The 27,985-nt window shown below is 35.9% G+C and overlaps 1 long non-coding RNA gene across 16 annotated transcripts in view; it reads right to left on the bottom strand.

Moving 5' to 3' along the window:
• LOC144280927 (uncharacterized) overlaps positions 1-27,985 on the bottom strand; it is a 764,680-nt gene that overhangs the window by 518,204 nt on the left and 218,491 nt on the right. For 2 of the 16 annotated variants that reach the window (XR_013349361.1, XR_013349370.1), the window contains exon 5: positions 3,834-4,051. The exons of the other annotated variants lie outside the window; for them this stretch is intronic. This is a non-coding gene — a long non-coding RNA (uncharacterized LOC144280927). The remainder of the gene's footprint in view (positions 1-3,833; positions 4,052-27,985) is intronic. 16 annotated transcript variants of the gene reach the window in all.

Below are 27,985 nucleotides of genomic sequence, written 5' to 3'. Positions count from 1 at the left end.
AGCATGCTTTCTTTTCATTTGTCTCCATGGGCTATTTAATAGCCATATAGCCACAGTCTCCCAGTACTTGGATTTACCATGGAAAGTACTTTTCTTCTCTGTTATTGTTGGCAAAAGCTGCATCATTCTGGTCTGTTCAGAACTCAACAATCTGTACTGCCAATTGTGCTATTACAGTGTCTCTTAAGATTTCCACCACTGTTCCTTTATTCTTGGTACTTCCTTTGTGATTTATGAGTTGTTTTATGGCATCGTAATGTGGCTCCTGACATATAGTTGCAACACACTAAATTACCCCAATTTCAATAAACAACTTAACATGTGAATGTATTTAAACATTTTTAAATGTGGTATTTTTCCCCTTGATTTGGCCGAAAAATCAATGGCATAAAAGTTTAAAAACACCCTGTCTTAGCTTATAATGTGCACAATGTTTCCTTTGCTTCTTCTATTTGTGATATTGCTGGAAACTAAAATTGTGTGTTTTTGAGGAAAGATAGTATATTGCTTTAGAACATAAGGATTTCTTTCATTTATCATCATAGTATATCCAAAATCATATGACTGCCTATGCTTATGTAAGTATACTTGTATGAAAATATTGATACTTGTATAAAATATTGATAATTCAGTCTTTAATTATGTTTCATATCAAATAATAAAGATGCAAAAGAGAGGTCAATATTGAAAAATGTACACTATTTCCCCCATAAATATTACTAGTCTACCCTATGTGATCAGAAGCACGTTGACGATAGTAATCTGCTACATTCGAAAAAGAATAAGATTGAAGACATGCCCCCAAATGTGCTACTATCTTGACTGCAAAAATCACATCTGTTACCACTGTTGACTCAGGCAGGAGGCAGAAAATGGCACAATGGGTGCAGCTGTAAAGTCCAGGAAAATACAAAGAGCCTAGTATGGAAACAGTGAAAAGATAAAAGAGATTTTTCAGAAATGAAAACTTACCAGCTTTCAAGACAAGGCAAACTAAGGAGGGAAGGCTCTTAGTGGGAAATACATCAGACTTACTTCAAGAAATATTTTTAATAAAAGGAAATCTGTATTCTTAGAAAATAGTACCTATCCATTTAAATGTTCTTTTCCTTGCTTTTATTATTTGAAGTGTTTAGTTCTCATTCCTCATTAAATAATAGTACTACTGGCCTAATTGTGTTCTCAAGAGTATATTTAATTACAGTTTCTACATTTAGTTATTTGGTTATTAAATCAATATACTATGACATCATGTTTCTATTGGAGCACACTCAAAAAAAGCATAATCCACTTGGCCCTTAGATTTTCCTTTTTTTCTCTGAAAACATTCTCTTTCTATACACATGGTAAAGTATGGCATTTCAATTCCACTGTAATTTCTTCCTTCAGCAATGAAGCACCCGTAAGATTGCCTTGAACTATGAGCCTACTCATTCTTTGAGCCTTCACAGAGAGGCAGTCCTGAGCTCTGAATCTCATAAGATTGAGTGGGCGTCGTACTTGAGCGTAGACCTCAACTCAACATCCAAATCAGTTCTTAGTTCCATTGTGGAGGTTGAAAAAAATAGGAAAATTTTGACCTTAGAAGTTCATTTTCTCACATATTCCACATATGAGTAAAGCTAATGATTTATTTCTCCCTAGTTTTTTCTTTCCTTCAGGAAATCTTATAGTTCAGAAATCAGAAGAGACCAAACATTAAATTTGTTAATAGGAACTATAAAATATAACAATGCAATTTATTTTCTGGTATAGCTCTCCAATAAAATTTTGGAAGCCATGAACAATAACAACACCAAAAGTACTTCTCTTATAAAACTCACAAAGGACCTACTTCAGGAATTAGTAAGGTAAATAAGAGAACATGTTAAAGATACCAATCCATATCACGAGGTTAGGTAAAATTTTATTTATTAATTTCAGCACACCAGTGAAAATGCGTACTAGGGATCCCTGGGTGGCGCAGCGGTTTGGCGCCTGCCTTTGGCCCAGGGCGCGATCCTGGAGACCCGGGATCGAATCCCACGTCGGGCTCCCGGTGCATGGAGCCTGCTTCTCCCTCTGCCTGTGTCTCTGCCTCTCTCTCTCTCTCTCTCTGTATGACTATCATAAATTAAAAAAAAAAAAAAAAGAAAATGCGTACTAATAGACATAATATACATTTTCCCAGGACGTCTGAGTGGCTCAGTGGTTGAGCATCTGCCTTCAGCTCAGGGCGTGATCCCAGAGTTCTGGGATCAAGCCCCACCCCCCCCCACCCCCCGCATTGGGTTCCCTGCAGGGAGCCTGCTTCTCCCTCTGCCTCCTTTGTCTCTGCCTCTCTCTGTATATCTCTCATAAATAAATAAAATATTTTTTAAATGTACATTTTCCCCTCTCCTTAATGAGTTTAGATGTTTAAGCTCAAATATTAAGTATAATCATATTTAAATAATCAAATTATCAGTATGTAAAAATCAAATTGAAAAGGTTAATACTCAGAATTAGAGCAGCTTACATGACAGCTTACATTCTCATATCCTTTCTTCTACTTCTATTATTTCCTAAGATCCCCAATTTTTTTCTTGTAGGCATAGCTTCAGTGTTTATAAAAGTTTACATAAAATAATAATATTGCTTCTGAATAAAGACATATGTTATATTTTCAGATTCCTAAAGATACTGGTAAGTTCTAGGTTTATTTAACATCAATATTTTAATAAATGTATAAGCAAAGGACATACTTAAGCTTAACTGAAAGTCAACAAGGTAGCTTGTATATTAGGTGCTGTCATCACCACTTTACATATGAGAAATTGTAATTCAGTGAATTTTTCTTTTTAATCTTGCTTTAGGTTAAAATTAGTATGTTAAAGCGCCACCCAGGTTTGGCTCTTTTTGCCACATCACCCTTTCCTTCCATATCTGTTCTTTCCTTGGTTCCAGTGTCATCCCCCGACACTTCTCACTGCCTACCTCACCTCCACCCTCCAAACACATGACCATCAGGCCATATTAAACAGCCTTGTAGCTCTGAACATTTTCCCTCACTATTGTGGAATTTCTTACTCTGCTTATGTCTGCCTGAAAACTAAATAATTTTGGAAAAAAATCACAGCTCAGAAGTCACCATCTCTCAGGAGAGCTTCCATGAACTCCCTCTTATATTTTGCACCTACTACGCCACATTGTAATCTTCCTCCCACTTATCTCTTTATCCCTTCTCCTCCTTGTCCTGAGTCTCCCCCCAGATTGTGAGCAATTTGAGGACAGGGACTAAGATAATTCACCTCTGAATCCACAATATCTAACTGTTGAAGACATCACTGGCTCTAACTGAAATTTGTTAAATTAGGCCCTCAACTGTGGACAACAATCATTTAATAGCTATACTAGAGTCAACCTTAACAACCAGCTAGTGACTCAGTCCCATTTTGAAGCAGGGTCTATATAAATAGCAGGTGGATATAACAGAAGATGATGTTTCCAGAAGAAATAAAAGAATACATTACTTTGTATTCTTAATGATTTGATAATATTTTTTTAGTGAACTGTTCTCCATTCATAAGTAAAAGAAAAATTTACAACCCCTTAAACTTTCCTAGTCTCACAAAATAAGAATGGTGTCATGAGTGGTCCTACTATCTAATAACTGTCAGAAAGTATTGCAGATCAGTTACTTCAAACAAAGAGCACTTTATTCCGTTTACAGTGTATACTTTTATATGGTAAGGAATCTTATTTATTTACGTGTTCATATTTGTACTAATTATCTATTGCTGTATAACAAATTACCCAAAATTTAGTGGCTTAAAAAAAAGTTTCTGAAGGTCAAGAGTCTAGGAACAGCTGACCTGGGTGGATGTGGTCTCTCATTAGGTAGTAGTCAAGCTGTTGACTGAGGTTGTGGTCATCCCAAGTCTCAACTAGCACTGGAGGATTAATTTCCAAACTCATTTACAGGGTTGTTTGCAGGCTTCTCAGTTCCTCACTGGCAGTTAGCTGGGGGCTTCAGTTCCTTGCCATATGGGCCTCTTCACAAGGCTGCTGAAAACGGGACAGCTCCTGCCTCCTAGAGCAAGAGAAATGAGAAGGGAGGGAGAAAAGTGAGAGAGAGAGAGAGAGAGAGAGAGAGAGAAAGGGAGAAAGGGCAAAGAAAAGGGAGAAAGAGTAAAAAGAAAGAGAAGGGAATACTCAAGCTGGAAGCCATACTACTTTTTATAACCTAATCTTTAAAGTTACATCCATAATTTCCACCATTTCCAGTTTGTTAGAACTGAGTAAATCCAATACATGACAAGTTTATCCTAGAGTATTCACCTAGAGGATACATCGTTTAAAGCTAGTTATATTTTAGAGATAAAGATATTTATGGCCAAGCTGGGCTTCCTGTTACACCTATTTGAATTTCATTTAGCCTAAAATTATTGCTATCATGCTTTATATTATTGAAACTTGAGTTCTAAGTTATTAGTTGATGCCTTTTTTAGACTAAGTCCCAAATTAATTTGTTTAGGAAGATTCTTAGTACTGACTCTAACAGCTTTGATGTAAATACAATTTTGTTTCATATGGTCTCGTAAATATTTAAAAATTTCTTTTACCTCAAACTTGGCTAAAGTATTAAGGATATGGCTCCATAATTAACTGGCAACAGAGACCAGCCAGCCACACTCCAAATATTGGCCAGGAAACACAATCTCCAAATGTTTGCACACAACATTTTAGCTCAGCTGAGAGAAACCAAATTTTCAGATGACTTACTAAAGTATATGGAGTCCAGTTGTTTCTCTAGACTCTAAAGCAGTATTTTTCAAGTATGGTATAGACCTCTTGTACTATCAAAGACTCCCAAGGTGATTATCCAAACACAAATTCTAGGAATCTACTTCCAAACTACTGCATCAGAATTTCTAAGAGGCAATAAAGATGGGAGAGATTCATAAATCTACACTTAAATGAATTACTCACAACCTTTGCTACATACGCCAGATCATTAAAGAATGATCATATTGGACCCCAAAAAAACCGTTTCTACTGAATTATATTCTATAATCAGTGCTATTTTCCAACATTGATTAATCTTATGAGAAATAAATCTATGAGACTCAGTATTTTGTATATTTAAGAATCTGTAGGAAAATTTTCTCAATGGTCTTAGTAGATTTAATTACCAAATGAATGACTTGATTCTATGTTATCATCATTATGAATCTTATCACTAATCTGTAGCCCACTTCTGGCCTGCACATAAAACTTCATAGCTTGAACTTGAACTTGTACTCTTTTCATTCCTGCCTTCATTTTACTTGGCTGGCTTTATATTCCTTTACCTTGCTTTCGCTAAAACAATTTTAATTTACTTAACCTTTCTATATTTTATGCTTCACTGTAAGTTTATTTAAAAACTTACTGGAACAAGGAGGATTAAATGATTTAAAGACATGACTATTTTGAATGAATGAATGAGAAAAGCATATATAATGTTTTTTTATTTTACCTTTCTAAACTCAGTTTTACTTATTCATGTAGTTGTTTAGTTATTTAGTTAGCTTTTACCAAGTCCCTGAGCCAAGGTCTAAGTTACTTACTTATTCCGAGCCTTCCTTGAGAAATGTTAGCTTGGAAGTACATTTACCATGTGGTTTCTGGTCTACATTATTTCCCTTTAAATTTGTACTGCTTTTCCTTATAATTTTACCAATTTATAGAATATTTAAGAATTATTTATGCTTTAATTTTAAAGATCTAGTTGGCTTTATTAAACAATTCATGAATCAGGCAGCATCCCATCTTGTAGAGGGTGCTGCCAAGGAATTGGGTTTTTGGAGGGTTGTGGGGGTTTTTTTTTGTTTTTTTTTTTTTTGTTTTTTGTTTTTTGGTTTTTTTTTTTTTTTGGCTTTTTAAAGATTTCATTTATTTTTGAAAGAGAGAGAGAGAGAGAAAGAACATGAGCTGGAGGGAGGGGCAGAGGGAGAAGGAGACTCCCCACTGAGCAGGGAATCCAATGCGGGACTGAATCCCAGGACTCCGCGATCATGGTCTGAGCTAAAGAGAGACACTTAACCAACTGAGCCACCCAGGTGCCCCAAGAAATTGTTTTTGAGTCACTCAAGATCCCATCACTTGAACACATCTATTATTTTTGTTTTGGTGTATTTCCTTCTAGTCACATTTTGTTAATCAATAGCACTTTTCAATTTTACTCAGCAAACATTTTCTGACTGCTGACCATGTGCCAGTTGGTATGGTATACACTGGAGTACAAAGATGCAGATAAAGTAATAGCCTTCAGCTCCCAGTCTAGCAAATCATGTCACATGTAAATAATTAATGCAATAGAATGTGACAAGTGTGAGGAGATCTATAGTCCTTCACAAACTGATAACCCTTAAGTTGGGACCTAAAAGATGAAGAGTTCTGTTGGTAACTGTTGGAGAGAAAGCATTCCACATTGACACGGTGTGATGACTTGAGGGGAGAAGTTACAGGGAATGAGACAAGAAGGGTGGACAGGTAGGGACCAGGACTGAAGAGTATTACATGCCAGGAAAAGGAATTTGGATATTCATTCTAGAGACAATTGCAAAACCAGAAAGAGGTCGAAGTGAAAGAATAACATGGTCAGATTTGCATTTCAGAAATCATTTTGGTAGCATTAGGAAAGACTATTTGGAAGAAGGGCTGACATTAAGATAAGCCATCTGGGAGGCCATGGCAATGGTGGCAAGAGACAGTCAGAACTGGGTCATAGTAGTAAAAGTGAAGAGTCAAGGGACAAAACTGAGAAATGTTTAAAGAGAATTAACATGACTCAGTGACTAGACAATAGTAACCATACAATAGGGCGCCAGGTGGGAGCGTGGTAGGAAAACTGAATCTTAAGTGATTTCAAAGTTTCTGGTGTAGGCTGCTGGAATGAAAACATTGCCATTAACTGAGAATGGAAACATCTGTTAGAAAGAGTAGAAACAGGATTGTGGGGGAAGGGTAGAGACTAGTGAGAAAATGAGAGTTGTCTGAAGCATCATCTTGTTTGAAGTGCTAGTGGAGCTCAGAGAGATGTCCTTTGTGGCTCTTGCATACATAGAGTTGGTAGAGATTTGGAGAAAGGAATTTGGGAGCATTCCCTAAACAGCTGGTAATTAAAACTAGCTAAGCCTTTGTTGAGGCTGATTTAATGTGTGCTGGAGGAGGAGGGAGGCAGAAAAACCTGATGGAAATGGATGAAGTGGTTAACAACAAGAAAACAGAGAACCAGCACAGATTGGAGCCAAGATTTGGCTGCAACTACAGAGACACACAAAGCCACAGGAGAGACTTTTTAATTCAAGATGAGAGAAAGGCTAGAGTATATTTTTAGTCCACAGAACAAGCACTTACAGAGCAGACAAAGATGAGAGATAGGAGAGAGGAATTAATCAGTGGAATAAGACACAAGGAGGGGAAGGAAAGGATGGGATCAAGAGACAAATGCAGAAATCACCCTGGAATTGGGGAGGAAATGCTTCTTGTAAGAAGAGAGGAAAGAAAGAGAAGATGGGTAGTGAAAGAATATTACAAGTGTGAGAAGGTTTAAGGATTTTCAAATCCATTAGTTTCTTGGTGCTCAGAAGATGATGTCATCTGCTGGTCATGGACAGGGTGGGCAAGATTCTCAGAAGAATCAGAATGTAAGTGGAGCTGCTACAGGAAGGAAAGAAAGCATCCCCCAATGGCAAGGGAAAGATTGTGCAACACCATCCAGGCATCACTGAAAGTTTACAATAGTAGTGAACTGATTTATGGCCATACTTGGCCAACTGAGTAAAGTAGAGAACCCATATTTAAGCACTGGTTCAGAGTTGGGGATTCTTTTTAAGTTTTGGTAATACAGGGAACAACATATAACAACCTTTAATGATGAAATCTAGTTTGCAGGATAGCCAAAAATTTAGGGAGTGCTAAATAATGTGAGGCTTCCCCTTTCACTTTAAGGAGTACGGAAGAATGTGTGCTCTCCATAGGCAGGCAGAGTTCAGAAACAACTGAGTGTACACTGGCTCTGCAAGCTGGAAAATCCCAAAAAGGATCTAGAAGGTGAGAAGAGCATTTTAGATCCTCTTCCAAAATTCATCATTTAGGTTAGTCATTCGCTGTCCCCTAAAAGGAGCACATGCAAGAAGAAAAGCCAGGAATTTTATTCTAGTGGAAGTCTGACCACAGGGAGGAAGAAAAGGAGGGGAAGTGTCCCTTGTGCCTTAACAAAAGCTGGAGAAAAACAGGGGATAGAAACTTAATGTACTATTGAGAGTGATTCTAGTGATTGTCCAGCCTAGAATAGGAAGGAAGCATGGATGAGAGAGGCTGATATAAAGAAAAGAACTGCAAAGGGTGATGATATATAAGGACAGGTTTGGTAGGTGTAGGTAGATTTGGTGGAAAAGAGGGAGTCTGATAGGCAGATTTTTTTTAAAGATTTTATTTATTTATTCATGAAAGACACAGAGAGACAGACATAGGCAGAGGGAGAAGCAGACTCCCTGTGGAGAGCCCAACATGGGACTCGATCCCAGGACCCTGGGATCATGACCTGAGCCAAAGGCACAAGCTCAACCACTGAGCCACCCAGGTGCCCCTGATAGTTGGATTTTTATCAGCAAGTAAAGGAGCTCAAAACTTCAGAAAGCAAGCAGTTCTGATGACTGAAACAGGAGAATGAAGTGGGTTGGGCTGCAGTTCACACTGTAGTTGAAAACATCATGAAACTAACAGGTGAGGTACTGGATAGGTTGACTACATAGACACTCAGATAATTCCCAATGTTGACAAGACTCAGAGTAGGGAAGAAGACAATTAGTCAAATACCAGAGTCTTTCAAGAATGTGAGGCAATGAGCTATACTGTAAGTGGATGATAGTAGCTGCTAGGATGACTCTAGCAATGAGTAGGGGGATAGATAACACAAATGTTGGATGAAGCCTAGAGAAGATTTTGTTTCTAGGTGAAAAAAAAATGCCTTAGTAACAGCAAGAGAGCATTAGGAGAATGCATTCATTGCCTCCCTCCTCTGTTATCACTGGACCAAAAGAATGAGCAACTTTAATGAGGGCCTATGAATGTGAAACCCCCACTCTTCCAGACTGCCTTCTTGAGTGTCCAGAATAAAACAGAATGATATAGGAGTGGTAAAGGACCATGGACATCTTTCCAAGTCACATTCCCATGCAGTATACCAGGTCATGTTCCTATCTAGTGCATCCTCTCTAAGGAAGTCTTAATAGCCAGAGAAGAAGACCTATGAAAAACCTATTTAATTTGCATAAACCAAAAGTTTCCTAATGATGTGATTAAAAAGTTGCCTAAGATTATTAGTGTTAGGAATAAAATCCAGGTCCTTCTGAATATGAATCCAGGGGTCTTTCCAAGCACCCAGCAGTGCTTTACCTGCGTCCCTTGGAGTCTGGTGCTGATAAGATACCTCAGAAGACACCAGATGAGATAGTAGACTGGGTAGGTGGGGCTCCAGGTATATCCTACCATTTCATTCGAAACAACTTTGCTTTTACCTGTTTTATATATCAGTGTCCCATTTAAAATTTGAAATTTTTTAATGTTTTCAAATAGTCTACAAGGCATATGAATGTTTAAAGTAGAAAATGGTATTTTGATATAGCTAGTTGGATGATTTTGTTTGGATCAAAAGCTTTAACCACCCAAACAAATTATAGGTTCCTTTAAGGTCAGAATTTTGTCTTAAACTTCTTTGAATCTCCTGCTTCTTACCAAGGGGCTTTACACAAAATAGATGACCAGAGAAAATATTTATGAATGACAGGTTTGATACCTGGACACTTTATCATTCAGTGGCCTTTTCTCAAATGTTTCCATTAATAGAAGACATAGGAAAAGTCTTGTGCTAACAAAGGATCTTCATTTCCTCTAAAGTGTGAGTGTAAGCTGGGGCCCTTGAGAACAAAACAAGTCTTATTTACCAATATGTTCTAACTCCTAAGCAAGATAGGAAGCATGAGATGAGAACTGTGGTTGGAAGTTAGAGCTCAGTCCCTTCAGCAGCCCAGAAACTAGAACCCATGAAAGTAAACAGAGAAAAATTAGTTCAGAGTGGCTAAGGAGTTTCTCATTTATTCTTACAAGAATCAATATCATATAGTAGAAGGGAATGAGATAGACACAGATATAAAACCCGTTCCATGACTTAATAGCTATGTGATTTTGACTGAGTTCCTTAAACTGCCCCATCTTCAGTTTATTCATCTGTAAAATGGGCTGAACACTGCATGCCTCACAGAGATGCTGAAGATTAAATAAGGTAATTTGTTTAACATGCATTGCACTATATGGTATCTCTATATAGTGCATGTAGTAATCTCTCAATAAGCAGTAACCATTATTATGTAGGAAACAGCACAAAGAATAGTAGAAAAAGTTGGGCTTCAGTGCCGGGAGGGGCAGGGGGACACTGAATCTAATCTCTATCTTTAGTTCTACCCCATTAATGAATCAGTTAACATCTCTGGGTCCCCTATTCTTTAAATGTATAATAAGTTGATGATACCTAGTTCCTTCATCAAGTGATAGCTCCCTGAGAAGGATTAGAGATCTGGGACCTTTTCTTTCTTTTTTTTTTTTTAATTTTTCCACAACAATGCAATGCTCATAAACCCATAACCCATATAGTCTAGGTTGTAAATCATGCAGTACTTAAGAAAGCAATCCCCAAAGCTAATTTCCAGTTTTATTTTCTTCTTTCAAAATTACCCATTATTTCATATTTTCTGATACCCTATAATCCCTGAGAGCCTCATATGTTTCCCCATGAACATTTTCTGCTTCATATATACTCTCAGATCCCTGCCATCTTGCCTCCTCCATCATATCTCCCGCTGTCCTCTCAACCAAGCACATCCTCTATTGCACGCACCCCCCAAGTGGATAGTGTGTCCTTTGAATTTCCTCAAAGTTGGAAAGGAAGAAACCAAGTGGTATCATCTAAGATTTTTCTATTCTTGTCACATGGGGTATAGGAAAGGCTATTTACCTTCACACGGTAATGATTTTGTACTATCACCAAGAGATGATACTATCTTGTCTTCTCTACCCAGGGCCCGTGAATTTGGTAATTTTGTGACTGTGTGAACTCAAAGCATAACAACACTTGACTTAGCTCACACTCTGCTCCCTAAAGATATGCCATGGCATGGGCTGAGAAACAGTATGTTTTTACTAATTCTTCTACTTATTGGGTATTTTTTTGTAATTCTCAGAGGCACTGCTTGTGTTGGAGACAACTCTGGCATTGCTGAAGAGTTTATTCTAGGGCAGTGGGTCTCAAACTTTGTTTCACTTTAAAATCACCCAGCAAACATTTAAAGACTGAATTGAATACCCAGACTAAACCACATGCTAGTCAAATCAGAATCTCTGGAGGTAAGATTCAGGGATCAGTAATTTTAAAAACAAAATTAAAAAAAAAACCCTCCATGTGATTACATGGTACACCCAAGTTTAAGGAATAGTATTCTAGGACAGTGCATTTCAAACTTGAACTACATAAGAATCCCCTAAGGAGATTTTGAAAAATTCTGATTCCCAGTCCCTACAATAATTATATCATAATCTAAGGACCTAAAGAATCAGAATCTTTTAAAATATCCTGGGTTATTCTTTGTGGCCCATTTAAGAAGTACTGTTCTGTGAAAAGAATGACAAGACAAACCAAGACAAGGAGCAATATAAATATAATAAAGAACAACTACACAAAATTCACAAAGGACTCATAACTCAATAAGAAATTTAACAACCTGGGATCCCTGGGTGGCGCAGCGGTTTGGCGCCTGCCTTTGGCCCAGGGCGCGATTCTGGAGACCCGGGATCGAATCCCACATCAGGCTCCCAGTGCATGGAGCCTGCTTCTCCCTCTGCCTGTGTCTCTGCCTCTCTCTCTCTCTGTGACTATCACAAATAAATTAATTAAAAATAAAAAAATAAAAATAAAAATCTAAAAAAAAAAGAAATTTAACAACCTAATTAAAAATTGGACAAAAATCTGAATAGACACCCCAACAAACCATCTCTGAGCCTCAGTTTCCTTATCTACATAAGGCAAATAAGCTATGAGAAGATGTTCAACATCACATATCAGTACATCTCAGTTCCAACCAGAGATAATTTTCAATCCAGCTCTAAAACCAGCAATTATTTAAACGATATGGAACTACAGAAAGAAGAAGGTGAAAAAGAAGAAAACAAGAAGGAAAACATCCCATAAAGACCTTGGTTGAAGTACAGATATACTACCTTTAAATGATCAAGTAGCTAATACAACTCCCAGGAAAAGCCGATCCAGCGTTTCTCAACTCCTCACACCTATATCACATGCAGATTTTTGGGCCCCACCTACACTTGCTTTATCTGAATCAATAAACATGAGGTAGAGAAATGTGAATTACTAACAAGCATCCCAGAAGATTCACATACCCAAAATATGTTTGTAAAATACTGATTTAGGGGAAAGCCAAGTTCTAGTCTCATGGTGCCAAATCATGTAGCTCTCTTTTTAGCTACCTGGAAAAGAAAGCTTAAGTCTCTGATAGTAGGATGAGAACAAAGCTCCAGCTGCCCTGAATGGAACTCAACACATCAGTGTCCTTCCCAGGACTAAGGGCCAAGATTCCCATCATTCAGACCTTTTACTGAATTGCACCCAGATGACACTCAAATCAGCTTGCACTGAGAGATGCCATAAAAAACAGAATTTTGTTGTTCTGTCTCCTACAATGAAGTCTTGGAAAATATTGCTGATTTAGAAAATGTATTCTCTTCATAAGACACTCAGGAAACATTTCTTTCTTGTATTGTAAACAGTGGTCCATCTTCTGAATAAATAGATTTTTTTTAATCTTTGGAGGAACTGAATTGCTTAAGTAATCAGAATTCCTTCTGTACATTGACCAGTAGAACATTTACAGTCTAGTCTGAGGCTTATGTGCATTAAATAGCTAGGGTTTAATAAGGTGCATTTCTGAGTTAATTTCGTCCTCTTTTTATGATCTTGCTCCTTTTCACCCTTGCCTTTTTCATCTACTTCCAATTTGTTATCTTTTTTTTATGTATCCTTACAAACCACTTTAAAATACTTTTTGGAACAAAGCATGTTTGAGGCAGATAGATGAGTAGACAGAAAGATAAACCCTTATGGACTTCATTCCTCAGTTATAAATGAAGGATTCAGACCAGGTGATCATTAATGTACCTTCCAGGTCTAAAGTTCAAAATTCTTATAACAATTTGGTACAACAATGAAATCTCCTTTTAAACATACTGTATTTCTAATGTATCACTGCAATATTTTGCTAACCAAGAACTTAGAAAAGTGAAGGAATATCAATTTCAGAAAGGATTTTCTATCTACAAAATGTAATTGCTTTCTATTTCATCTGATTTTAGGATAGTGTTTTATGACTTTATGAAACCAATTGAAAAATAGAAAAAAACTAGTGTCAGTAAAAAAAAATATTTTAATTTTAATCGACTGCTTATTCCTCCATCTTCTACCCATTTTTTTAAATCTTGTTCATTTGTTTCCTTCTGCCAATAGATGGAGACAGGAAATTTTGATTTAAAGTTACGAAATTTTGATTTTCAGAATATAACACCATCAAACTTTGTGAATGTATTCACACTAAATACTATATATATATACTAAATACTATATAAATACTTACAAATGGTTAAAATGATACATATTATGTTATGTATGTTTTACCACAATTTAAAAAAAAAAAAGTTAACAATATCAATTACAAGAAGTGGCTTTAAACCTTACCCTGAGCATTAGCACCTATGTATTATTCTTTTCTAATTTATATGTTTGAATATTGCATAAATTCAGAAAACCATAAAGTGGCAGAGCTAATTTGTAAATTCCAATCTCCTTTCAATATGTCGTTATTTAAAGAAACATATACAGCAGTTCACAGAATGCAGCGCCACAGAATTATTAGGGAGATACTCTTTTCTCCTAAATAATTTGTACACTTTTAAATTTATTATCATTACCTTATTTGGATAACATTCTAGAGTCTTTCCTAGGATGTACTTTTACTCCAAAATACTTTAGTGATACTTCCCTAAATCATTACCCCTGCCTAAATAACAAACTAGGTCTACTTTCAGCCCCTCTGACCAAACATTAAGATCTTATTCACATTCCCTAAACAAAAGTCTCTTTTGTTTTACTTAAAAAAAAAATGTGTAGAGTCATATATGTAGAAATATAAATGTAGCTAGAGATAGACATAGACATAAAGATAACTGTTACTGCCAGATTGAAAATCTGCATTTAGCATGCATGAGAAATATGGAAAAGAAAACTCAAAAAGATGAGAGACAATAGGAGAGAACTTAACCTGATCTTTATTGAGACCTTTTGTGTTTTGCAAGGTATTTGAAATAGAAAGTCTCATTGAATTCTTGTCCTCCAGCCTCAAAACAACAACAAACCACTAGCATTTGAGACAGTCACATCTCTTTCACCTAACCTCCATCTACTAACATTAATACCATTGTCCTAGTTCTAAACTGTTGGTTCTGTGGTGTCACATCAGGCCCCACATTTGACCTCTTCAGATACAGCATTTTGACCTTTCTTAGAACAGAAAAACTAGCAAAATGCAGCCTCATCACCTGTTTCCTGCTGACCCTGAAAAGGCTGAATGACCTTCCAGGTCCACCCACTATGCCTTCTCTGATATAAGCTTATTTTTTGTAAGATTTATTTATTTATTTGAGAGAGAGAGAGTGCATAAGCAGGGGTAAGGACAGAGGGAGAGGGAGAGAAATTCTTAAGCAGACTCCCCACTGAGTGGGAGCCTGAGACAAGACTTGATCCCAGGATTCTTAGATCATGACCTGAACCAAAATCAAGAGTTGTTCACGTAATGGATTGAGCCACCCAGGTGCCCCTAGGCGGGCCTACATTTTCACATGTGTATGCTGACAGAAAGTACCACTCTAATCAAATCACAACCTACCCTAAAGGCAAAAGGAGAACCAGCCCTTTTCGGTACTTGCAACAAGCCCTAGCCTGATGGAATATTTTGAAAAACCACAGAACTAGAAGTAGTAGCCACTGATCTCCCAATCCACATCACAGTAAATTCAAGAACACTGTGGAGTTTTATAGGCTTGACCTTGGTCCAGCCCAACATGGTCTCATATAAGTGCACTAAGTAGACAGAGGATCCTTCGAGGTCAGCCATACAAGAAACCCACCTTACACATTCCCAATTCTTCTCTTGGCCTTCTGTCTCTTATGGTTGGAGCCCCATACACTACCACTGATCAAATGGTCCCACCCTCCATTTTATACTTGGGTTCTCTCACTAGCCCAGATTTGAAATGTAAAGAATGTGGGCCTTTTTTAAATACTTTGAAAAAAATTCAACCTATACTTTGAATAAATTTAACTGGCTGTCAAACCTTATTTTATCAAGTTATCACTGTTGGAGCCTTCATTTCATATAACTCATGGTTACTTATAAGACTTAATATTAAAGCAAACACCCAAAACAGGAAAAGGAAAGAGCAATAAACAGATTTTAAATATATAGATGAAAGCCTGTAAGAATAGCTTCTTTTAAAATCCTTTTGAAGCCTTCTGTTAAAATAATCATTAATACAATTTAATTCACTAGCATAATGACAATTAAAAGTTGTTACAAATAAGAAAAATGAGCAAGTCACATTGTTACAAATATTTTTGTTACCCTTTAAAGATTTGTGAAATATAAGGTTGAACACAGTAATTTAATGCCTTTTAAACTGTCACCTAAATATCATGTTCCTTTTAAAATTATAACCTCTCTTAGTCCTAATGAGTCATAAATCCATTACTGTTAAACTCATTACTGATTCTAGGCTAAAGAGCACCCCATAGTTGGCTTACATTTTATTGTGCCCTGTTAAGTTGCTTTTGCTATGTTCTTTTAAATTTTTTAAGTATGTCTTTCATTTAATACACAGTAACCTTATATAGTTAGAAAACAGAGGTAATTTTTTAAATGAAAACCTTAAGTTTTATTGCAGAATGCACAGGCTTCATCTTAATTATCTTTTTAAAAAAAAATATTTTATTTATTTATTCATGAGAAACACAGAGAGAGAGAAGCAGGCTCCATGCAAGGAGCCCGATGTGGGACCCAATCCCAGGACTCCAGGATCATGCCTTGGGCCGAAGGCAGGCGCCAAACCACTGAGCCACTCAGGGATCCCTTCTTAATCATATTTTTAAGACTGGTGCTTAACATAGAGCCTGGCATATTGCTAGCATCTAATAAATGCTGATTGGATTAAGAAAAAATTATTTTTGCACAATCAATTCCTGCATATATCTAAGCTAAAGTTGTGCTATGATCATGACACTATTCTCTAGGCCTGCCCATGTAAGACTTAAAACTTCTAAGAGAGCTATTTAGTTCTGATTTTTTGCTTTCTTCTGGCTTGTTTGCCACTTGTGTTTAAGATGACATATTTCTTTAATTCTAAGGTTATATGGGTTATAAAGGAAACATCAGTTTAATAATAGCTTTTCAGATGAAAAAAGGGAAAAGAGGAACTACTCAAGCAAATGTATACATTGATTTTATGATGTATACCAATCGTACAAATGTGAAAACATAAAAACTTAGTGTCTTGGAACCAAGTAGATAGAGCATAATGGTGGTGACTTGTCATGTTATTATGACCTGTCTTTGTTCTGTTTTCCAGCCCATCCAATGAACATATGATGGGATGTGTACTCCTGATACTGTTTGGGAGACGTCTATGGGCAGTATTACATCAAGGCTACATCTTCCTATAGCCTTTTGTTCAGCATCTCATGTAACAAGGGAAAGGGCTATACTTTTCACCAGGCATAGATACCAGTAGTACCTTGAAAGAAAGCGAATTTTGTAATGTACATATGGAAATTTATGTAATGGATATGTTTTCATTTAAGTAATTATGAGAAGAATTAAAGTTTAAATAACTCAGATTTCTCCTTTCTTATAACCTAGTCTAAACTACTCTGTTTTTGAAAACTTTAAGTTCAAATGATTATCAGGTTTACCATTGCAGATAAAAACAGCTGAGAGAATAATAAGAAGGAATGGAAATATGGTGAAAAACAGAGAGAATCAAGTGTAAAACACAGGTCAAAGAAGTACTTGGAAACTCTAGGACATTGTAATCCAAATCACCAATTGTTACTTGTCTGACACAAAATGCTGCCCATTTATTTCTGGAATTGTAAATGGCCTGAAATAAACATCCTAACAAGGCACGTGTAACAAAGCATAAAAATTCTGTCACTGAGTCTCCTAAACAAGATGCTTTATTATGCCCAGATGATTTGTAACTCAACTTTTAATTCTTCCCTGCCTTTGAGAATGCTTCTGATTTGTTTCTCGCTAATAAGAGTTTTCATATGTCCAGGAAATGCAAGTTCACTTTCATTCTCATCTAAGCAAATCAGAGAGGAAGATAAGCATGATCCTGCAAATAAAATAATTTGATGTATCCCAAATTCTCATTTAAATGAAAGAAGGCTGCTACCATTCTTATTTGTGAATGTGAATAAGCAAAAGTTGATTATAGAACAGATTTTTTTAAAATTTCCATCATCTATTTATTTGATGCCACTATTTATATTACAAAGTAATCATTTAAAATGAATTTGTTAGTAGAAATTGTAGCAAAAATAATTCTCAAATGCTTATTTTCTCTAAATAGAAAGCAACTATTTTTGAATAATAATCATAGTCCCATTGGGACAATTCCTAATTTTTTATTCCAATTAATGATTATTGGAACACAAAGGTAAGTGTTCTTTATGAGCAGAGCTCTGATTTAGTAATGAAAATAAACACTCAGTATATCAATGTAGAAATTACATATTCATGTTAGTATAAACCATCATTTAATTCATTCCCCAGGTTTCTATGTAAATGATGCAAAATGAGTTTTGGTTGATGATGTTCTTAAACATATATAGTGGAGATTCTACTTTCTTAAACAATAATTAGATCTAGTGGCAAATTTCAGAGAATTCTTAAAGTAATCTACCCTTGGCTAATCTAAATCCCTTCTGAAATGTTAAACCTATTTTTTCTCTAGTGTCAAGAGGAGCCCAACTGGTAAAACTCTTTAAAAACGTATTTATCTTCTTCAATATGCACCAAATAAGACTGTGATATGAGTCAGGAAAGTAGCTTTTTTTTTTTTTTTTTTTTTTTTTTTGCCTTAGCTTCTAAGTCATCTAAGGATAAGGCATGCCATTTCATCTCCATAACCCTGGGTAAGACTATGGGTATGAAGATATGCATATTTGTATACAATGCTTACATCCTGGGTTGTTTGGAGTTTTTTTTTTTCATGGATTCTTCACTTGAAAAATCCTTTTTGAGTGCCTTGAGTGTAGTTGTTGAGTAAACTGGAAAAGACCTACAAAACATTACTCTATTATTTCTCAAATAAGTAAAACAAGAGTCGGGAGGATTTAGAGTGTATCACTCTCAATTTCTCCCCCAGAATTATTCTCAGAGAGTAAAAAAAAAAGATTACATCTAAAACTGTAAAAAGTTTGATAATGATGGGTTTTGGGGGTTGGAGTCTGGGTTTTTTTTTTAATCCAAGGAATTGAAGAATATATTACAACTTCTTTGAAATCAGTAAAGTAGATTAATACCTAATATTAAACAAAGAAACAAACATTGAGAACTGAGCCCTGAAGGAAAAGCTACCTGGGATTTGAGGTCAATTTAGGATTTATAGAAAATAGAGAAAAAATAAAGCTTTTAATGTGTATAGCAAAAAGGAAGGAGGAGAGAAAGAACGCCAAATATTACATGACAAAGAACACCTGTATATATCAGAAACTTTGTTTTGACTCAACAAGTTGCTCTACAATACTTTTAAGTTTCAAAATTTATTTAATACTTAAATTTAGCCATTTTAAGAAAATTGGTATTTTTAAAAATATTGTCTACACTCAAGGCGGGGCTCAAACTCATAATTCCAAGATATAGAGTTGCATGCTCTACCAACTGAGACAGCCAGGCACCCCTGTAAATTTTTAATTGTAAGTAATTTGTGGTTAATTTTTCCAAAAATTTTCTCCAGTGAGAATGAGCAACTGAAAGACCCTGCCACCACCATAACAATGAGTATGTACTACAGTAATAGCTCTAGTGAAGAGAAATCTCATTATTAGAATACAGAAACTGCAACATCACTTATAACTAAGAAATGACTCTTCAGAACTGTAATAAATTTTAGGATTCTGTTTTCTATTTCTATAAAAAATGTCATTGGGATTTTGATATGAATTGCATTGAATCTGTAGGTTGTGTTTGCCAATCCATGAGCAACACTATGTCTTACCATTTCTTTGTGTCTTTTTAGATTTCTTTCATCTATGTTTTATAAATTTCAATATATAAGTCTTTTACCTTCTTTGGCAAGTTTATTCCCATGTATTTTATTCTTTTTGGTACTATTGTAAATGGGATTGTCTCTTCATTTCCTTTTCAAATGGTTCATTGTCAGTGTATAGAGACACAACTGATTTTTGTGTTGGTTTTGTATCCTGCAACTTTAATAAATTCATTTATTCTAACAATTTTTTGTGCAGTTTTAGGGTTTTCAGTATATACAAATACAATCTAAAATTCATATGGTAATCAAAAAGAACCCCAAGTAGTCAAAACAATCTTAAGAAACAAAAACAAAGCTGGAAGCACTACACTTCCTGATTTTAAAATATATTAAAAAGCTACAGTAATTAAAACAGTCCAGTGCTGACATAAAGATAAACATGTATACCACTGACACAGAATAGAAAAATAAACCAAACATATATAGTCAACTGATCTCCAATAGGGTACCAAGAGTAAATAATAAGGAAAAGATAGTGTCTCAAACAAATGCTGTGAGAATTGGATCCCTATCCTACCTATAGGGGAGAAAAACTTTCTCCTTCCCTTCTGGGTTCTTTGGCTGGCCTCATAATTAAATTGATATAAGACAGATTAACATGAAAAAAACAAATTTAAGGGGCACCTAGATGGCTCAGTCAGTTAAGTGTCTGCCTTCGGTCCTGGGATTGAGTTCTGCATCTAGCTCCCTGTTTAGCAGGGAGCCTTCTTCTCCCTCTTCCACTCCCCCTGCTTGTGCTTGCTCTCTCTCTTTCTCTCTATTTCTGTCTAATAAATAAAAATATTTTTAAAAAAACAAATTTAATTTCATATTTACAGGAGCTCATAAAAATATGTGACCCAAAGAAGTGACCAAAGCAAACAGTTTTCATACCTTTTAGACAAAGAAATGATGAATTTTTGGAAAACTGACAGGACAAAAAAGTTTGGCCTTGGTGTAGTGAACAGTGAAGAAGAAACAAGGTTTGTTTATATACCTTCTCTGCCCTAAATTCCTTATCTTTGATAATAAAGATGTCTTTCTTTCTCCTGGTACAAGAAGGGTACCTTCCAGATGGGAAATTTCTTTCCTGCTTTCAGGAGGACAAAGAAGGGTCAGTGTGTCTTTCTTACACCACCTATTTCTTAAGTAACTTTAATTCAAAATAATCAATATGCCAGGGTGTGTGGGTGGTGCAGTCAGTTTAGCATCCAACTCTTGGTTTCAGCTCAGGTCATGATCTCAGGGTCCTGGGATCAATCCCCACATAAGGCTCCATGCTCAGTGCAGAGTCTGTTTGAGATTCTCTCTCTCTCTCCCTCTGCCCTTCCTGCTTATGCTCTCTCTCTCTCTCTACCTCTCAAATAAATAAATCTTAAAAAAAGAAAACCAGTGCACTAAAGTGGCATATTTTGAGGTAGCTTGCCCTGAACCCCATCACATCATATGCAAAAATCAATTCAAAATGGATTAAAGGTTTAAACATAAGACCTGAAACTGTAGAATACCTAGAATAAAACACAGGGGAAAAGCTTTAGGACATTGGATTTTACAATGATATACTGAATTATCACACTAAAAACACAGGAAAAAAAAAAAGGAAAAATAGACAAATGGAGCTACATCAAACTACAGAGTTTCTGTACAGCAAACAAAACAATCAACAGAGTAAAAAAGGCAAGCTACAGAATGGGAGAAAGTATTTACAAACCATGTATCTAATAAGGGATGAATATCCAAGTATATAAGGAACTCATGCAATTCAATAGCAATCAAAGAAATAACTAGATGAAAAAATGGGCAAAGGACTTGAATAAATATTTCTCCAAAGAAAAGATACATATGACTAACAGGTATATGGAAAAATGCTCAACATCACTAATTATCAGGGAAATCAAAATCATAATCAGATAATCACCTCACATACGTTAGAATGGCTATTATTTAAAAAAATGTATTTGTCAATACAAATATTTTGTGAAAAAATTGGAAAACTAGTACCTTATTGGTGGAAATTTTTAAAAGTTTAGCCACAGGGAATCCTTGGGTGGCTTGGTGGTTTAGTGCCTGCCTTCAGCCCAGGGTGTGATCCTGGAGTCCTGGGATCAAGTCCCACATCGGGCTCCCTGCATGGAGCCCGCTTCTCCCTCTGCCTGTGTCTCTGCCTCTCTCTCTCCTCTGTGTTTTTCATGAATAAATAAACAAAATCTTAAAAACTAAATAAATAAATAAAATAAAAATAAAAAGTTTAGCCACAATGGAGGTTCCTCAAAAATTTTTAAATAAAGCTACCATATGATTTAGCAATCACCATTTAGAAGAATTGCAAGCAATATCCTGAAAGACATTGGCACTCCCATTCAATGCAACATCATTTACAATAGCCAAGATGTAGAAACAAACAAAATGTCCATTGACAAATGACTGGATAAAGAATATGTGGTATATACACAGAATGGAATAATGATTGGCCTTTAAAAAAAAAGGAGGGGCAGCCCAGATGGCTCAGTGGTTTAGCACCGCCTTCAGCCCAGGGCCTGATCCTGGAGACACGGGATCAAGTCCCACGTCGGGCTCCCTGCATGGAGCCTGCTTCTCCTTCTGCCTGTGTCTCTGCCTCTCTCTCTCTCTCTCTCTCTCTCTCTCTCTCTCTCTATGTGTGTGTGTCTCTCATGAATAAGTAAGTAAAATCTTTAAAAATAAAGAAAGAAAGAAGAAAGAAAGAAAGAAAGAAAGAAAGAAAGAAAGAAAGAAAGAAAGAAAGAAAGAAAGAAATGTTATCATAGGTAATTACATAAATCAACCTTGAGGCTATTATGTTAAGTAAAATAAGCCAGTCACAAAAGGACAAATGCTGCATGATTCCATTTATATATATAAATTAGTCAAACTCATAGTAGCAGAGAGTAAAATGGTGGTTTCTAGGTTCTGCAGGAGGGGGCAGTGGGAGTTGCTGTTCAGCAAGTATAAAGTTTCAGTTATGCAAGATGAATAAATTCTAGAGATGTGTACAACACTGTGCCTCTAGTTAACAATACTGTACCATACACTTTAAAACTTTAAGAGGGCAGATCTCGTGTCAAGTGTTCTTACCACACACACCCACACAAAGGACTGTAATAAAACTCATTTACAATAAACCTATTATAAAAAGAGATATCTATGCATATGTGTGTATACATCTACATGTGTTATGCATACAGCTAGAGTTCTGAATGCCTGTTTCTTTTATGTTTCTTAGAAATGAAAATTGGGTAGCACTTTTTATAAATCACAACAACTCAGGCCCTGGCTTTAGACATATGTTTGGTAGCTCTTTCTAACCATTTCTAAGAGAACTTATAAAAGGAACAGGCATTTGTTGGGCCAGTGGGATCAAGGGGGATAGGGAGGCACCAACAAAAGGGCGGAGGACCCTCCATCTTGTCACCCTCACCTCAGGACTTTCCCGCCATTAGCAGACTGCCATTAGCAGACACATCATCATGGGAAAACAGGACCTATGCAGGAAACAGAAACCGAATCCCGTACCACATACAGACATAAGCCACTATCACCCTATACCCGCACCACCCTACCCACCCTCCCATAAAAGCCTGCCTGTATTATCCCCACGCGTGACTTCCCTGGTCTCACTCCCTTGCAGGCCACAGAACCTCACCCGAGAGCGCTTCCATTAATAGCTTGCCCTGACCCACCTTGCCTGGCCTCTCCATTTCATTTCACTATCAACCGGATCAAACCTGACAGTATTCAGAACTATATTTCTACACATAACCCACGTATATGCACATAAATATATACGGAAAGATATATACATATACACAACATAGACACATATGTATATAAACACGTACATACATACGTATATGCATGCATATATATGAATGTACATACCACAGGTCATATCAAAGCTAAATGAAATAAATATCACAATATAAAGGACATTATAAATGACGTAAATATCCCCTTCACCATGCTCTATCCTACTAATCGGGGCACTTTTTCAAGTTTTTAGTTTACTTTCAGTTAGCTTACCGTGCTATATTACTTTCAGGTGTACAATATAGTAATGTACTGCTTCCATACGTCACCCTGTGCTCATCACAACAAGCATATGTGTGTGCGTGTACATTTTCTTTATCCATTCATCAATCAGTGGATACTTGGGCTGCTTCCACACTTTGGCTTTTGTAAATAATGTTGCTGTAAACATTGAGGTGCATGTACCCCTTTGAATTCATGTTTTTGTATTCTTTGGGTAAATACCTAGTAGTGCAATTGCTAGATCATAGGGTAGTTCTATTTTTAACCTTCTTTAAAGATTGTATGTATTTATTCATGAGAGATGCAGAGAGGCAGAGACATAACCAGAGGGAGAAGCAGGCTCCATGCAGGAAGCCGGATGTGGGACTCGATCCTGGAACAACAGGATCACACCCTGAGCCAAAGGCAGATGCTCAACCGCTGAGCCACCCAGGCATCCCTCTTTTTGACTTTTTGAAGAACCTCCATACTGTTTTCCGCAGTGGCTGCACCAGTTTGCATTCCTACCAACAGTGCGCAAGTATTATCTCTTCTCCACATCCTTGCCAACACCTGTTTCTTGTGTTGTTGATTTTAGCCACTCTGACAGGTGTGAGGTGGTATCTCATTATAGTTTTGATTTACATTTCCCTGACGATGAATGATGTTGAGCACTTTTCATGTGTCTGTTGGCTATCTGTATGTCTTCTTTGGAGAAATGTCTGTTCGTGTCTTCTACCCATTTCTTAATTGGATTGTTTGCTTTTTGGGTATTGAGCTATACACATTCTTTATATATTTTGGATACGAACCCTTTATCAGATATATTATTTGCAAATATCTTCTCCCATTCCATCAGTTACCTTTTTGTTTTGTTGATTGTTTCCGTTGCTGTACAAAAGCTTTTTATTTTTATGTAATCCCAATAGTTTATTTTTGTGTTTGTTTCCCTTGCCTCAGGAGAAATATGTAGAAAGACGTTGCTATGAGTGATGTCAAAGAAGCTACTGCCTGTGTTTTCCTCTAGATTCTTATGGTTTCAGGTCTAATATTTAGGTCTTCGTTCTATTTTGAATTTATTTTTGTGTATGGTGTAAGAAAGTAGTCCAGTTTCTTCCTTTTGCATGTTGCTGTCCAGTTTTCCCATCTCTATTTGTTGAAGAGTGTCTTTTTCCCATTGGATATTCTTTGTTGCATTGTCCAAGATAATTGACCATATGATTGTGGGTTTATTTCTGGATTTTCTATTCCATTCTATTGATCTGTATCTATTTTTGTGCCAGTACCACACTGTTTTGATTACTACAGCTTTGTAATATAACTCAAAGCCCAGAATTGCAATGCCTTCAGCTTTGCTTTGCTTTTTCAAGATTGCTTTGGCTATTTGGGTCTTGTGGTTCCATACAAAGTTTAGATTTATTCTAATTCTGTGAAAAAATGCTGTTGCATTTTGATAGAGATTGCACTAAATGTGTAGATTGCCTTGGCTAGTATAGGCATTTTAACAATATTTGTTCTTCCAATCCATGAGCATAGAATGTCTTTCCATTTTTTTGTGTTGTCTTCTATTTCTTTCACTAGCATTTTATAGTTTTCAGAATGCAGGTTTTTCACCTCCTTGGGAGGTTTATTCCTAGGTATCTTATTTTTGGTGCAATTGTAAATGGGATTGTCTTCTTAATTTCTCTTTCTGGTGCTTCATTATTAGTATATACAAATGCAACAGATTTCTGTACATAGAATTTGTATCCTCAGATTTTCTTAAATTCATCTATCAGTTCCAGCAGTTTTTTGGTTTTCTAAATATAGTATCATGTCATCTGCAAATAGTGAAAATTTTACTTCTTCCTTACCAATCTGAATACCTTTTATTTCTTTTTCTTGTTTGACTGTTGTGGCTAGAACTTCCAGTACTATGTTGAATACAAGTGGTGAGAATGAACATCTTCGTCTTGTTCCTGACTCTCAGTTTTTCCCCATTAAGGATGATGTTAGCTGTGGGGTTTTCATATACAGCCTTTATTATGTTGATGTATGTTCCCTCTAGACCTACATGTTGAGGGTTTTTAATCATGAATGGATGTTGTACTTTGTCAAATGCTTTTTCTGCAACTATTGAAATGATCATATGGTTCTTATCCCTTTTCTTATTGATGTGATGTATAACATTGACAGATTTGCAAATATTGAACCACCCTAGCAATCCAGAAATAAATTCCACTCGATTGTGGTGAATGACTTTTTAATGTATTGTTGAATTTCATTTGCTAGTATTTGATTGAGAGTTTTTTCACCTATGTTTATCAGGGATTTGGCCTGTAGTTCTTTTTTCAATAGTGTCTTTGTCTGGTTTTGATACCTGGATAATACTGGCCTCGTGGAATGACTTGGAAGTTTTTCTTCCTCTTCTATTTTTTTGGAACAGTTTGAGAAGAACGGGTATAAACCCTTCTTAAATGTTTAGAATTCACCTGTTAGGCCATCTGGTCCCACACTTTTGTTTGTTGGGAGTTTTATTTTCAATTCAGTTTCTTTGCTGCTTATTGGTCTCCTCAAATTTTCTATTTCTTCCTTCCAGTTTTGATAGTTTATATGTTTCTAGGAATTTATTCATTTCTTCTGAGTTACCCAAATTGCTGGCATATAGTTTTTAACAATATTCTCTAATAGTTGTTTGTATTTCTGTGGTGGTGGTTGTTATTTCTCCTCTCTCATTTGTGATTTTATTTGAGTCTTTTCTCTTTTTTCCTTGATAAATCTGGCTAGAGTTTTGTCAATTTTATTAATTTTTTCAAGAATCGGTTCCTGGTTTCATTGATCTATTCTATTAGTGTTTTTCCCTATATCATTTATTTCTGCTCTAATCTTTGTTATTTCTGTCCTTCTGCTGGTTTTAGATTTTGTTTGTTGTTCTTTTGCTACCTCCTTTCGGTGTAAGGTCAGATTGTTTATTTGAGATTTTTCTTGCTTCTTGAGGTAGGCCTGACTTGCTATAAACTTTCCTTGTAAAACCACTTTTGCTGTATCCCAGAGGTTTTGGACAATTGTATTTTTAATTTCATTTGTTTCCAAGTACTTTTTATTTCTTCTTGTATTTCCTGGTTGACCCATTCATTGTATAGTAGCATGTTATTTAACCTCCATGTATTTGCATTCTTTCCCGATCTTTTCTTGTAGTTGACTTCTAGTTCATAGGTTTTGTGGTAAAAAAAAAATATGCATGGTATGATTTCAATCTCCTTGATTTGTGGAAGTTTGTTTTGTTGGCCAATATGTAATCTAAATTGAGAATGTTCCATGTGCACTTGAAAAGAATGTGTATTCTGATGTTTAGGATGTCATGTTCTAAATACATCTGTTAAATCCATCTGTTTCAGTGTATCATTCAAAGCCATTGTTTCCTTGTTTATCTTGTTTAGATGATCTACCTATTGATGTAAGTGGGGTATTACTATTACTGTATTATTATCAATTAGTTCCTTTATATTTGTTATTAACTTTTATGTATTAGGGTGCTCCTATATTGGGTACATAAATATTTACAATTATTATATCTTCCTGTTGGATTGTCCCCTTTATTATTATATGGTGTTCTTCTTTGTCTTTCGTTACAGTTTTTGTTTTTGAAGTCTGTTTTGTCCAATGTAACTATTGTTATTGTTACTTCAGCTTTCTTTTGACATCAATTTGCATGATAGATGTTTCTCCATCCTCTCACTTTCAATCTGTAGGTATCTTTAGGACTAAAATGAGTCTCTTATAGGCAGCAAACACATAGGTCTTGTTTTTTTATCCATTCTGTCACCCTGTGTCTTTTGATTGGAATGCTTAGTCCATTTACATTCAAAGTAATCATTAATAGATATATATTTATTGCCATTTTATTATTGTTTTGTGGTTGTTTCTGAAGACTTTCTCTGATCCTTTCTTGTTGATTTTTCATATTTTGCTAATTTTCTTTAGTAATATATTTGGATTTCTTTCTCCTTATTCTTTGCATATTTATTAATGGGTTTTAATATATGGTTACCATTAGGTTTATATAAAACCTCTTCTGTATATAGCAATCTATATTAAGTTGATGGTCATTTAAGTTTGAATACATTCTTTTCTCCTCTCTACCCCATGTTTTAGGTATATATCATTATATTTTATGGGTTTTTTGTGAGTTTCTTGACTGATTTTTTACAAAAATATTCATTTTACTGCTTTTATGTTTCCCACTTCTGTACTGTCACATTGGGTCTGTCTTTTCCACTCAAAGAGTCCCCTTTAAAAAAAAAAAAGAGTCCCCTTTAATATTTCCTGCAAAGTTAGTGACCATGACCTTCTTTAGTTTTTGTTTGTCTAGGAAACTCTATCTCTCCTTCTATTCTGAATGATAGCCTTGCTGGTAATTTGAGAAACTGGATAGAGAGAAAGAGAGAGAACATGAGTAGAGAGGAGGGCAAAGGGAAAGGGGAAAGTAGACTCCCTACTGAGTGAGGATCCCAACACAGGGCTCCATCCCAGGATCCTGAGA

Source organism: Canis aureus, chromosome 12 (assembly GCF_053574225.1).
Source record: "Canis aureus isolate CA01 chromosome 12, VMU_Caureus_v.1.0, whole genome shotgun sequence".
Taxonomy (NCBI): Eukaryota; Metazoa; Chordata; class Mammalia; order Carnivora; family Canidae; genus Canis; species Canis aureus.
Note: the sequence above shows the minus strand (reverse complement) of the source record. Positions and strands in the feature narration are given on the sequence as shown.